This window comes from Eulemur rufifrons, chromosome 19, assembly GCF_041146395.1.
Source record: "Eulemur rufifrons isolate Redbay chromosome 19, OSU_ERuf_1, whole genome shotgun sequence".
Lineage (NCBI taxonomy): Eukaryota > Metazoa > Chordata > Mammalia > Primates > Lemuridae > Eulemur > Eulemur rufifrons.
The window spans coordinates 17,338,391-17,352,811 of NC_091001.1; positions in this window are offsets into that span (position 1 = coordinate 17,338,391).

Here is a 14,421-nt window from a genome sequence, read left to right on the forward strand (position 1 = left end):
ACGGTCTAGTTGGAATGAAATTTTGTGAAAAAATGTTGAAAGTGGAAATGTGTAGAAATATATTCAAATAAAATCAGGCTCCTTGCATTTATCACAGTCATACCTAAGAACCAGTCAGACAGATTTTCATCAAATTTGGAAGATACGTTTTGAATATCTTAAACTAACATGTAGTCTTTTCCATGTACGCAAATTTGTTTGGGCAGACAACAAAAATAAACCTTAAAGGGTGACACAGAGCACAAAGAACTTCAGGGACTTGGTAAAAATAAGAGAACTCTGTGACTACAAATCAGGAGAAATGATCCATTTATTATAGGTACTATGGAGAGGCATATCAAATAAAACTGTGCAATTTAAAACCAGTGAAAGTGTATGTTCTAAATAACAAATTCCATTTTGTGATTGAGCTGCTTCTCACATGAACAAGTCTGTGTAGGAAACCTTTATGTGCTAGACTCAGAGACTTACATAATTGTGCTTCATGATTCACAAGCAAAATGGAGAGTTTGACTAGTTCCAAGATGAGATTTAAAAGGATGAAAGTCTAGCTGGAGTGCATAATTTAAATGCAAAGCAATTTTTTCAAAGCTTCTAGAAAAGAAATAATCTCCAAAGGTCCTATTGCCCCAGTATATTGTCAGGACTCAACATTTTAGTTAAGCTATAATTTGATCTAACAATATCTTTAGAGGACTATTTTATTTTGAGAAAACATACACACATTATATATATATATTTTAAATAGTTATAAAATAAAGCTAAGTTGATGTGCAATTTCTTTAAATCTTCTGAGTTCATTAAGGGGTAAGTCCGTCTTTGCATGTAGCCTTGCTTTAAGTTGTACAGTGTTGATAAATTACTTGTTGATTTATATGTAATTCACAATACAATTTTCATCTTTTCCATATTATTTTCATAAAATTTCCTTGTTTATCTCTTCTCTTAATATTTCCAAAGGCTAAATTTTAAGCAAAATAATCGAATGATAAGATAAAAAAAAGTTCAGTTTAGGTTCCTGGTGTAAGAATCAATGTTTAGATCCACTTCGTCTGTCAATTCAGTCAAACAGGGAGAGAGTGTTATAGCACATGGGTATTCAAGCACAAAACAAAAGAAAGAAATACATGCTGTATGACTTAAAGTAGATTCTGATAAATTAAAGTATTTTATTCCTGACGTATTTGTTTATAGGGCTGCAAAAACAAAGTCCCATCAACTGGGTGGCTTAAACAACACAAATTAATTTCTTCAAAATCCCTTAGGCTAGAAAACAGGACAGTGTTGGGAGGATTGATATCTTCTGAAGCCTCTGTTCTTGGATTGTAGATGGCCATATTCTCCCTGGGTCTTCACATGGTCTTCCTTCTATACCCCTCTGCATCCCCTCCTTATAAGTACACCAGTCATATTGGATTAGGACCCACTTAATGAATTCTTTTTAAACATAATCGTCTCCTTATAGACCCTACATCTAGATACAGCCAGCTTCTAAGGCACTGGAAGTTAGGACTTTTTAACATACAAATTCTTGGAAGACACAATTCAACTGATAACACCTGAGTCAAGTCCCTTTGCCCTGAATTATATTCTGATTTTCAACTACATTTTGAGAGTTAGGTCTGAAGTTTCTAACGAAATGCAAATTTCCAATCAGATAAACAATTATAACTCTCATACAAAATTATGACATTAGGAGGGATAAGTAAATTAAGTAGTCATGGAAAAATAAATGCCATAAGTATATTTCATGCCACAGAATGGCTTCAGAATTCCCCATGGGAATAAATGTTGAGAATGACTGATCAAGAGAACTAGATCATAAAATCCACAGGGAAGAGTTTTTGAGGTGGGAGGATTCTCCCAAAATACTAGATGCAAAACCCTGGGAAGGACCCTCAAATTGTTGCAAACTTGCTACTGCAATGGCTACTGAAAGCTTGGGGAAAATGGGTCACACTGGCAAAATTCAAATGCCAAAATTCCCATGGAAGAAAATGGAGCAAGGAGTTTAAAGGTTTGGGAATATGGGCATGCAAGAAAAGATAAGCTATGACATTCAGAATATACACCAAATGATTCTGTTTCATGGGAAGGCCAGGGCACACCATTTACCATGGCCTTGGGAAATATACTGTTTAGAGGGATATCATAAAAATGTTAAGTTGTGGCTCTTTTATAGCCAGGAGTGTAGTATAAAACTGTTAAAGAATGTAGCCTTCTAATGGCTATGGAGATGGGAGAATCCAAAAACAAGAGGTGGCAATAGCCACCATAAGCAAGAAGACACAATTACTACAATGACAACAAAGGTAAGAGTTGCTGTCAAGGTGATCTAATATGCAGAAATTTGTTTAGATAGCTAATAGAGTACAGCATCCTGAAGGTAAAAATAAATGAGTACATAACGTTAATACTAAAATTGTAACAGCAGAAGAAATCAAAGATGAATCTCTGGAAATAGAGACCAGTCATATTAATAAAAGTCATGACCCCATGCAGAGTTTCCAAATTTAAGGCAGTTTTCAGATCCAGAAACAAATACATGAACTGGTGGCCATATGAGCAGGAAGAAGAGCCCCTGAAACTCTGTGTCAAGTATAAATGATAGTGGTTCCCCAGTTCTTACCCCAAAGGACCTCTGGGCATTTATTCAGGTAGCTGTGCCCTAGGGAAGGAGAATGCCTAGATATTTCAACGACTTTGAAAGCAGGGTATGAGTCAAATTGTTACCAAGAGCTATAAAGCATCATCATGAACCACCATCTCTGTCCTCTCCCTTTAGAAATCCCATTAGAGCCTAGAAGATGACTGTAGACTAAAGAAAGCTCATTTACATATCTGGCCAAATTTTTGCCATAGTGTCAGATAATCAGATCTAACGTCTTCACTAAAGCAGATTAATAAGGCCTCAGGGACATGGCTTTTAACAACTGATTTGGCAAATTCTTTTGTACCTTATCAGGAAAGAGAGTCATAAAAAATAATGTATTTACATGGAATAGACAAAACTATTCATTTCCAGTTTTTTTCCCCAGAGAAGTGCTAATTTTCACATCCCTCATCATAAAATAGTTCTAAGATATCTGAATTGTATGGATATCCCACAGAACATAACATTAATGAATTGCCTTGACAGATTATGTTGAATTGACTAGATAGTGTGAGGTGGCATGCATTCAGGAAGCTTTACTAAAAAATATATACTCCAAAAGGTAGAAGGTAAGTTGTGAAAATTCATGGACTTTCCACATCCATAAAATATTTTTAATTGCAATATTAAGTGCAATATAAGCCAGGACATGCCCTAATGTCAAAGACACATTATTGCATCTTGTATTTCTTATCTTAAAGAACAAAACACATCTCTTGCCAGCTTTCCATGGGGCCCAAATTAGGAAAAGGGTCTGTGGTTGATTAAGACTGTGGTGCCAGTGGCCCAGGGTGCCATAAGATCTAATAAACACAGTACATCCTATGGTGGTGGACTTCTCTGTGATGTAAAAAGAGGCTTTGTGGACTTTGTGGCAAGACTCCATGGGAGAACCGCAAGGCAGACCCTGTTGGAGACTGAGCACAACCATGATTAGAGGGCACAAGCAAGCTGCTTGAGTAGGTTATCCCCACTGCTCTGCTGCCCATCACTATTCTTTTCAGGTCACAACCATAAATCTATAGGAAATCTGTACAACCAGCTGAAGGAAGAGCTTGGTTCACAAATGGCTTACTGTGTAGGAGGTATAACCTGACAAATGGAATGCAGCTGCTGTACACCTGCACTAAGAAGCCTGCCTTTAAACACCGTCATAAGAGAAAATGTTCTCAATGGCTAGAGCTTCAAGCCATGCACCTCATCCTTCACAAAGTATGAAAAAAGTTGTTTGAGGTTATTATATATGACTCATGCACAGTGATAATTTCTTGACCAGCTGGCCAAATGTGAAGAATAAAAGTTATAAGCCCCGCGATGAGTTCTAGTGATAGAGGCATGTGGAAGGATGCATGGGAATGGACACAAAGTGTGGTGATTTTGTATAACATATTGATCATCATCATAGAATATCTTCCAAGGTAAAGGAATTAAACAACCAAGTAGCTAAAACAATCTTGCCTGTTTTTGTCATTAGCCATCGCAGAACTGCCACATGAGTACATGAGCAATGTGGCTGCAGTGGCAGAGACAGACACTACTTATGGACACAGCATCGTAGACTCCAACTGACCAAGGCTGACTTAGATACTGCCACATTCTAATGTCCAACCTGTCAGCCACAGACACCAAAGACAGCGGATAGCAGGGCATCGCTGTTCAAAGAGACCAACTGGCCACTTGCTCACAAGTTGATTATATTCCATCCAGAAGGGCTGGCTATTTCACATGTATTGAGCTATAATATGAATTTATCTTAAAAACATAATGCTGAGTAAAAGAAGAGTTAAAATAAGGTCTAGAGCAGAATTCTGTAAAGATGAATTCCATTTAATTAGAGAAAATAATAATATAAATTTTACAGTATAAATGAAATACAAATGAATTTTACAATACAACGAAAATATATCCATGTTTTATCATGGAGAGAGTGGAAGAAAAATGTGGAGATAAGATACACTCAATAAATAAAAGAGATGTTGCTCAACTGTCAATGATAGCGTGAAGAGAGGAGGGTAATTTACCCAATGCTTTGCACATATGATTCAAATAAGTGTTTAAATACTGACATGTCTACCTAAGATTTAAGATAAATATTTTATCATATATATGAATTTCATGTTGGATAAAATTACAGAATAAAAAGGAAAATTAATGGTTTAAAATGTAAAGAAATAGAAAATGTATTTAACAATATATGCAAAGCCTAATTTTTAAGTCTCTAGGACTATTAGTTTATTACACTCAGCTGCATTAAACATCATGAGCATATATGTTCATTAATTTTGAAATTTCACCTATTAAAAAGATAATCATTTATTTGGAATGATATTTCATCAAAGGTTTGTGAAGATTAAATTAGTTATTATGTAAAGTACTTAGAAAAGGACCAAGCATATGAAAACGATATGAAAGTATTACCTATCATTATTATTGCCCTAAAGTAAAGCAAAATGAATTACAAAATAAATATTAAATGGATATTTAAAGGAAATAAATGGTTTAAGTATTTATTTTATTGCAAATTTATATTTATTCATGTTTTATGCCCCAAACATATACCTAGTATTTGACTTAATAGTTTATAATTTTTTTTCTTTTTTATGAAAATTGCTTTTCTGCATTGTAGTAAATTGAAATTCTTAATATACTCTAAATCATCAGCATTAAACTGAGAGTGATTATCATTCAAAATTAGGCATGTTTTCCATACCCCAAATTTACGATAGACTTCAGCTCCTTGGCTCCCACCCTGAGAGGCAGCTTTCCATATAAGTACTGTAACCTTATAATTTGTCATTCATATTACAACACTTTTGAGAATGGATCATTATTTTTTGATGAAAGCATAGTCCAAGACTGTCTCAGTTAGAACGAGTCCTACAGTCATACAAATATAGGCATAGAGACATTGCAAACTTCCCTGAGAATGACCCTAAATCTACATCAGTACCACTTTCCTGAATCTCTCTGCTTTGACAAACTAGAGCTTGAGTCCATTTTGAATCTCAGTTTTTTCCTCCAATTTTAGTGCCCCGCCACATTTACAGGGCTTTCCACTGACACAACCTCCTAGCTGCACCTGCTTCATTAACCTTCCTTCCCACGGCATCATCCACACAGCAGCAAAAGTCACACACGTCACAGGATCCTGTCACTGCCCAATTAAAATGCTTCAATGACTGACTTCTCATTGATTGGCCTTAGAACAAAATCCAAAACCGATAATCATGCTTTGCAAAGCCCCTGTGGGCTGGTCCTTGCCTGAAGCTTCAATGTGCCTCTCAGAAGGCATTATTTATACCTTTCTTCTTTAAATCTCTCCATCGCACCAGGCTCTTACCAGCCTCAGAATCCACTGGGCGCCGTGAGAGAAATAGAAGGAAATGCATAATAAACATGAGACCTTAACATGTTTGTCTTGCTTAGACAGATCAAAGGGGCAACAAATTAGTAAGGATAAAGAAGACTTGAATAATGTACGCAACATGGTAGTTTTAACTCTGAATTCCAATACTAGCGAATATAGTTTATTTTGAAAAACAAACATAAAATATTTACAAAATCTAATCACACATTAAAACACAGTAACCTTAACTCAAAACATAAACTACTAATTATACATACATGTTAATTTGCACACAATGTAATAAAGTTAAAAATTAATAACAATATCAAAAAACAAGATGCCTCTTCTACCAGGAGACAAAAAACAATCACCCACTACTGCAAAGTTATATTTAAAAATTTATCAGGTCAAGGGTGAAATAGACACAGAAATTGAAGAATTTTTTATAAATTCATAATAGTGTCTTGATATATACAAGGTATAACCAAAGCAGTGCTCAGAGAAAAGTTCATTGTATGAAATACTTTTATCAACAAAACCTAAATGAAATAGATACCTGCTTCTGAAAAAATAAAATTAGAAAAACAAAGTAATCTAATTGAAATAGAAAAAAAATAATTAGATATAAAAACCACAATGGCTTGTTTTGTTAGAAAACAAAAAATAGCAAAATGAATGAAGTGTACTTTGAAAAATCAGCAAAAATGCACAATTAAATAACCTAATATTTTAAAAAAGGAAAACACAAGGACCAAAATAAGAAATGAAGATAATTAAAAAAAAAATAATTTGTTCACAAATGTATTTGAAAACCTTATTCACATTGGTAATTTTATAGGAAAATAAAACATGTTAAAGTGATGTCTTAAAATTACGTTAAGAGACAGTTTTCAGCACAATAATAAGAGGTGTAATTGTTCTTAGTAGAATTATAAATTTAGTGACTACTCTCCTTAGGGGGGAAAAAAAAAAAAAGAAAAACAGAGATTAGTCCAAAAAAAAAAAAAAAACCTTCACAATTTCCAGATTGATATGAATTCACAAGGGGCTTTTAAAGAACAGATAGTTCTAAATTTATTTTAAATATTTCCCTAGAAAATTTTTATTTCTATTCTATTCATTTCTAAAAATTAAAAACTTCTGAAGTATTTCTTTAAAAAGAAATAAGAAAGTAATTTCAAGACCTGAACAAGATCATACAGCATTCTAAAATTACAGCTCAATTTCATTTATAAATAGTAATAAAAATCTTAAATACAAAATTATTAAATAGATCTTAACAGCACATTTTTACTTTGTATTGCTGAAAAAAAACCTTTTCAGGGGAATTGAATGTGAGAAAAGTGGCCCTGGTCCGAACACCACCACCACTTGGCAACATGGTCAGGAACCAGAGTCAGAGGCTCCCAGCCTCAGCAGGTGGTGCTTTTCCATTTTCTGGATGTGAATATCCTTCATTGCAAGACTCCCTTACGGGAAAAGTCATGGAGAATGGTGGGCCCCAAGGCTCAAGGAACCAAAGAGCCTGGGGAGACGAAAATATGCAGTAGGGTTATAAACTATTCTGCAGAGGCCTCCTCCCGGAGACAGCCTACAGAACAGCAATGGAAAAGATAAGGAAAATCCAAGAGATGAAACCAAAGATCATCTGAAATCTTTACATGGAGACCTCACCTGCAAAGTCCCGATGCAGACACTCAGAAACCCATTCAACCACAAGATGGCGAAGGGAGAAAAGCAGTGAGCTACCAGCTAAGACTAGACTGAGCAGGGCAGGTGGAGTAAATGCCAGCTCAAGTGCTTACTTTTGGTGAGTAGACCAGATAATCATAACCACTGATGGTGTATATGCAGCGTGGGTTGACTGATTGTACGACTGATTGATTCTTACCTAAAGATATCTCCTGGTGATTACAATTAGTTTTTTAAAAGTTTTTTTTTTTCCCCTCAATACCACTTTTAGAGGTTTCAAAAATTATTTTATATATGGTGAAGTCAAGATTGTAAATAGCTCCATTTTTAACTTTTAATAAAGAAATTAAATATATCTTTAAAAAATCAAGAAATTACAAGTACTGTTGGGTTGCAGTATGAAATTTTGGTTCTTGGTGCGCTTATGGCTGAAGAATGACCACATGCACCAAAGTAAGGCAAACATGAAAATGAGGTTTATTGAAGAGAGAAAGGTAGGATTATAGAGCCAGAGCAAAATATAGGTTAACAGAGCAAGATATGTACATATGCCACAGATGATGACCAGACCCATTGTCATAGCAAAAGAGAGAGCAGAAAAGGGCTCTGTTATGGTCTGAGTCTTGTTTAATAGTGTCTGGATTAGGACCTCTCTCGTGGCTCAGAAATCACCATGGAACCACTTTGATTGGACAGTTAGGAATTGTATGACCTGACTTTTGTGCATGCAGATCTCACATGAGCCTCTCAAAAAGCCCATTTGGAGGGGTAAACTGCAACAGCACCCACTTTCATCCCTAGGAGACCTAGAATCCCTCACTATCTACCTAATAGTACCTCTTAATAAAAGTACTGAATAATTGTTTTAAAAAATGCTATTGCTGTCATATGAATGAATGCTAGATCATTGTTTAAAAAAAAAAAAAAACAAACACAAGAATGTTAAATCAATTACTCAGTGTAGCTACAGCCTTAGAATGTTAACTTAATACATTTCTATTACTAAAAGGGATTTTCTCCTAATAATTGTGATCTCCAGACTTAGAATCTTTAAAGAGGGAGGCATTAATTGTTATGGTAAGTCAACATTTTTCACCATTTGACTGAAGAACCCAATTTATATGTAGTCATGGAAAATGATTTATTGAAATGTTGTACAGGTTCCCTCCTACCTTAGAATCATTGGGTTACCTTGTTCAATCATAGCACTCCCTTAACTGTAGAAATATTAAACTCCCTTAATGCTATCTGTGTAATCACTACTAATAACAAATAGCAAAGCCTACACATTATGTGTTTGTATTTCCAGTCTAAGGGAGGGGACCTAGGAGTCCAGTAAACTGGATATGTATTTCAAGGTCACTTTTGTGCTTATTTTGAGGGTCTGGTTCCTCTCTGAACTCTGGAAATTATGTACAGACAACTTTTGTAGTTATCAACACATCCTTTGTTAGCTTTCTTTTAGTAGATGTTCTTCTTGTATTGTAATTTATTCGTGCTTCACCAGGGGAGGCCATTCACTCTCTCTAACCCACCACCACCATATTCCAATGTGCTCTTGTCTTAATCCACTACTGGCATATTGATGAACATTTTTATTCAAACTATCACCATCCAAGAATCCAATTTATTTTCCAACACAGAGAACTATGATTATTACGGATCGGTGAATGAAAGATTATGACAACAAAGTCTATGAGAAAAAAATAGCAATTCAAATTATTATAAGTTACAGGTTGGTTTTTACCAAATTCCATGATAAAAGAGATTCTAACTAAAACTGTTATATTAGTTCAGAAAAATATGACCATTTTCTAACTTCTTGGAACAAATACAAAATAACTGTGTGGAATACTATACACACACAAACACACATGAACACATGCATACATACATGTACATATATATACTTGAAAAATCACATCACTCCCACAATAAAAAAAATTGTCTTATTTACAGGTAGATTTCCACATTTAAAAATCAAAGGAAATTTTTCTTTCACCTCCTAGACAGGCATTTAAGATCATAACACTTGATAATTTTCCATGACAACAGGAAAAGTATGAGGAAAATAATAAGCAATGCGAGGGAACTTAAGTTTAGGCCAAGTCTTTCTGTCAGTCTGAGAGGGAAGTTGATAAATCATATAATTAGGTGTTGTTTATTTCCTATTAATTGGATGTTAAACATGGTCTCAATTTGTCTTATCATACACAAAGCTGGAAGAATAGTGAAGTTTAATACAATATAATATTGTTATAATAATATCAAAACTATAAAATTATACCACTAATATAAAACAACTAATATACCTTAAAATTTCAAATCCTGCCAAGTTCCTTTCCCTAAAATTCATCTTTTTCTAATAGGAAACCAAGTAGCATATCATATCTTTGAGGAAACCTGTGCCTAAAAACCATTAGGAGGTTTCTGTTTCCAGGCATGATAAAGTAACCAAGACCAGATTCACCTGGGACCTTTAAACAAACCAAAAACTAGACCAATGTATAACAAGAAATTACAGAAAGTGGGTTATAGGCAGTGCAGTACTGTGTTCCCTGAGGGGTGGGAGGTGGCATCAGGCAAAGTCAGTCTTACAGTTACTCCTGCTAATGGCTTAGAGGCAGTTTCCCTGACGCTGAGCAGGGAGGGGAAACTCAAACACAGCCTGGGGGTGGGGGTCTCACTGGATTAAGAAGACAGACATCTGAGATTGGGGAGGAAGAGGCAGCTAGCATTTATGGAGCAGAGTACTGAGGAGAGAGCACTGAACAGAAACTCCAGAGAACCCCAGAGGATGCCCTTGAGTGTTCAGTGAAGGCCTTTCAGAGAAAGTGACACTTGGGAAGAAATCTACATAAGAAAACAGCAGCATTCATAAGATCAAAGAAAGAGCATTCAAAGCTTATGGGCTAACAAGGGTGAAAATCTAACACAAGAATAAATTTAGAATATCTGCGGTTAAAAAATTTTCTAAAAGTAGAAAGTAGCGTGGGCAGTGAAGAAAAGATTTAAAAGAGACGGAACAAGTCAGCCGAGGACAGACATTGCAGGACTTTTTAGGCCTTGGTTAGGGTTCTCAATTTACTTCTTAATATCTTGATAAGCTATTGAAAGAGCTTGGGACCATCTAATTTCTACCTGAGAATAATCACACTGACTGCTCAATAGTGGATGCATCGCAGAGGGACAAGAGTAACAATTGTGAGATCAGTTAGGGTTGAAGCAGTTCTGATGAGATCTGATGATGGCAATTGTAGAGAAGTTGATGAAAAGTGGTCATTGTCAGAATATGTTTTGTCAGTAAAGTCAAAAGGTTTACTTATGGATTAGATGTGGTGTATGAAGAAAAGAGAGAAAGTAAAGATAATTCTTAGTTTTTTTATCAGATACAAATGAGTAGTCTGTGTTGACATATGGTAAGATGAGAAAAGCTTTTGGGGAGGTATAATTTTTCTATGTTAAAATGGGAAAATTGGAAGGTGTCTGAGTTAAGACTAGCAGTCTGGGAGATGTCAGTATATAGTCAGTAGTTAAACACATAGAAAAGTACAAGATCACATAGAAAAAGAGTATAGAGTGATAACAGAAGAATGCCAAAGTAAGATCCCTGGGATACCTCGATATTTTATAATGGAGAAGTCTGTAAATAAGACTGAGAGAGGTAGATAGTGAGTTCCGGGGGGGATTCTAGAAAATGACATTTCCCTAAAACAAAGAATACATAAGCAAGTATTAACAAGAAAAAGAATCTATCCTATCAAAACTAAAGGTACTGAAAGGTGGAATAAAAAGAAAAGAGAAAATTAATCACTACTTTTGATAACTTTAATTAAGATCAATACCGTGAAGTTGTAGGGACAAATATCCAACTTGAATAGATGAGAAAGCATAGGGATGAACAATTGAACAGAAATGAATGAGCTTAGAATACTACGGAAAGCCCAATAAAGGCAGAAATCAGGGGATAAACTTATTTTTAAATGTTAGTTACATTTTCCAATAATCTGCTCAATATTTTTTTAACTTCTGGATACTTTTTCAATCGTGGTACCTCTAAATTAAAAAGTAAAGGTCCAATTTATTTGAAAAGAATATAGTAGGTATATTATATTTCTAGTATTAGAGACTTTGGTGGGCATTCTGTAGCTATTTACTTTTAGATACCCTGAAGTTTGGGAAGTTTCTCTATAAAACAGACCTGAACCATAGGGAAGTATTTGGATGGGGTGTGGGAATCCAAGGGCTTTCTTTTAGAGTTTTGTTTTTATTGCTTGTGTTTTTCTTCTACAATGGATAAAATTAATGCACATTTACAGGCTCATTGAATTGATGTTTTAAAGAAAGACAAAGTAATTTAGAGAAAAAGTTACAGTTGCTAGAAGAAATGTATTTAGAAGGCACGAGTAGCAGGAACAAAGGGTGTTTATAGTGAGGGTGGAGTTAGCTCTCATTAGAAACAGGGAAGCATCCTCTCCTTTAACAACAAGAGAGTGTATGGTCACAAATTTACCCAGGTTTATGAAACTGTTGGTAGGTTAATGAGGTAGTTCTCTTGATAGCACATCAATTTTTCTTATGAGTTCTATGTTGGAGTCATGATATAAGAGGGAATGGAAGGAAGTGAGTATTTGACTCCAGAGGAAATTATATGAGTATTCCATCTCAGGGAGGGAGATACTGTTTTTACTAGGGAAGAGTGGTAGTACTGACTCACACTATGGAGTTCATATTTGATATTTCTAACCACTAATTAGAGGTGAGTCCAGTCATCACTGTTGTGTAAATTTTCTCCAACAATAATCAATTTCTGCAGCAATATTCCTACATAAGTCCAGGAAAATGACAAAGAGGTAATTGAATAAAGCCATACTGGAGTTTTAAAGGTAAATACATTGGAAAACATAGGTAAACGAGTTGAGAGAACTCAGAGAAAACATTCAATTGTTGAAACATTGAAGGTACATGTACTAGAAAGAAAGTGATCAGTTGAGTGGACAAAAACATGATTAATATGAGTAAGAAAATGAAACAGAAATCTTGATATGTCAGAGAATTATTGGTGACGAAAAAATACAGTGAGTGAGCTGAGACATGCAGATGATAGGCGGAGAATGAGATGTTTGAAAATAAGCTTATTTTTTTGTAAAGACAATATCTAGGCCAGGCGCGGTGGCTCAAGCCTGTAATCCTAGCACTCTGGGAGGCCGAGGCGGATGGATTGCTCGAGGTCAGGAGTTCGAGACCAGCTTGAGCAAGAGAGAGACCCCATCTCTACTAAAAATAGAAAGAAATTATCTGGCCAACTAAAATATATGTATAGAAAAAACTAGCTGGGCATGGTGGCGCATGCCTGTAGTCCCAGCTACTCGGGAGGCTGAGGCAGTAGGATTGCTTGAGCCCAGGAGTTTGAGGTTGCTGTGAGCTAGGCTGACACCACAGCACTCACTCTAGCCCGGGCAACAGAGTGAGACTCTGTCTCAAAAAAAAAAGACAATATCTAGCACTTGACCATGACAGTGGTGGCTCAGGTAGAATTAGAAATAAAATAATTTTTTTAAAAAAGCACTGTTAGAACTAAAGAGCAAAGGAACCGGGGAATCAGAGTGTTGTGTGTATGTACTGTTTACCTGGATTCTAAAACAGTCAACAGTGTGATAGGCAGACAGGTGAGGAGGAAGATGATGAATCAAGTGATGGAAAAATGAGGGGGGGGGGGTGGCCTGGATGCCTGTAGTAACAGCAACAAAAAAGAATATGTAAAAAAATCTGACGTTGAGTATTTCATAGAGCTTGAGCTTCTGAAGGAGGGAGCAGAAGGAAGAGTTTTATCAGCATGAGTAGATGAGCAGTACATCGACCTGGCATAAGTGGAGAGTGGCAGAGAAAAGAGGCTGCACTAGTGAGGTCTTTGGGGAAACTCAGTGTTACTAGGAGACAGCCAGCCTTCATTGATGGGAACCAGAGAAAAGAAACCTTCAGAAAAAATAGAATGTATCTATCAATCATAAATGCTGCTATTTCAAGGTTGATTTATTTACTTGGGCCCATGTGTTTGTCGAGTAATCTCAAAGTTTATTAAATATACTTCATTAAATCTACACCAATCCCTCTTTTCCACTGGAATAAACATTTCTCATTATTCGTTAAAAGTAATTATATACATAAATCACTAAATACACTGATTTTTTTCTGAGTTACCTCGTCAGTGGAGATAAAAATAATTTCCAAAAGGCGCTATTATAAAACAAGTTGGTAATTAGTGGAATTCTTGTATAACCTTAGCAGAGTAAATTTTTTACCAGATGTGTGATACATGAAAGCAGAATCCAGGCAAGAGATCCAGAATGCCATAACCATCCAAGCCATCGTATAAGAGAACCCATTTATTCAGTGTAGAAAATTGGTGATGTGAGTACTTTAAATCTGCCCCTTTCCAAGCCAACATTCCCCTCTGCCCTCAGGAACCCACGGTCTCTTATCAGCAGTCTCTCCTCTGTAGGTTTATTTCATCTGTTTGCTGTAAATGAATGCTGTTTTTACTCACATTCTCTAGTTTTTCTCTTCTTGTCATCTATTAAGCCCTCTCAAGGACCCCTTTGTTGCCAAATTCTGTTTTTAGTTCTTTTCCACATCCACCATCAGTTCTTTATTGAGAGATCAATTGGCACAGATGACCACTCCATTCTTCTTGAAGTGCTTTCTTTACTTGGCCTCCAGTACATCACTC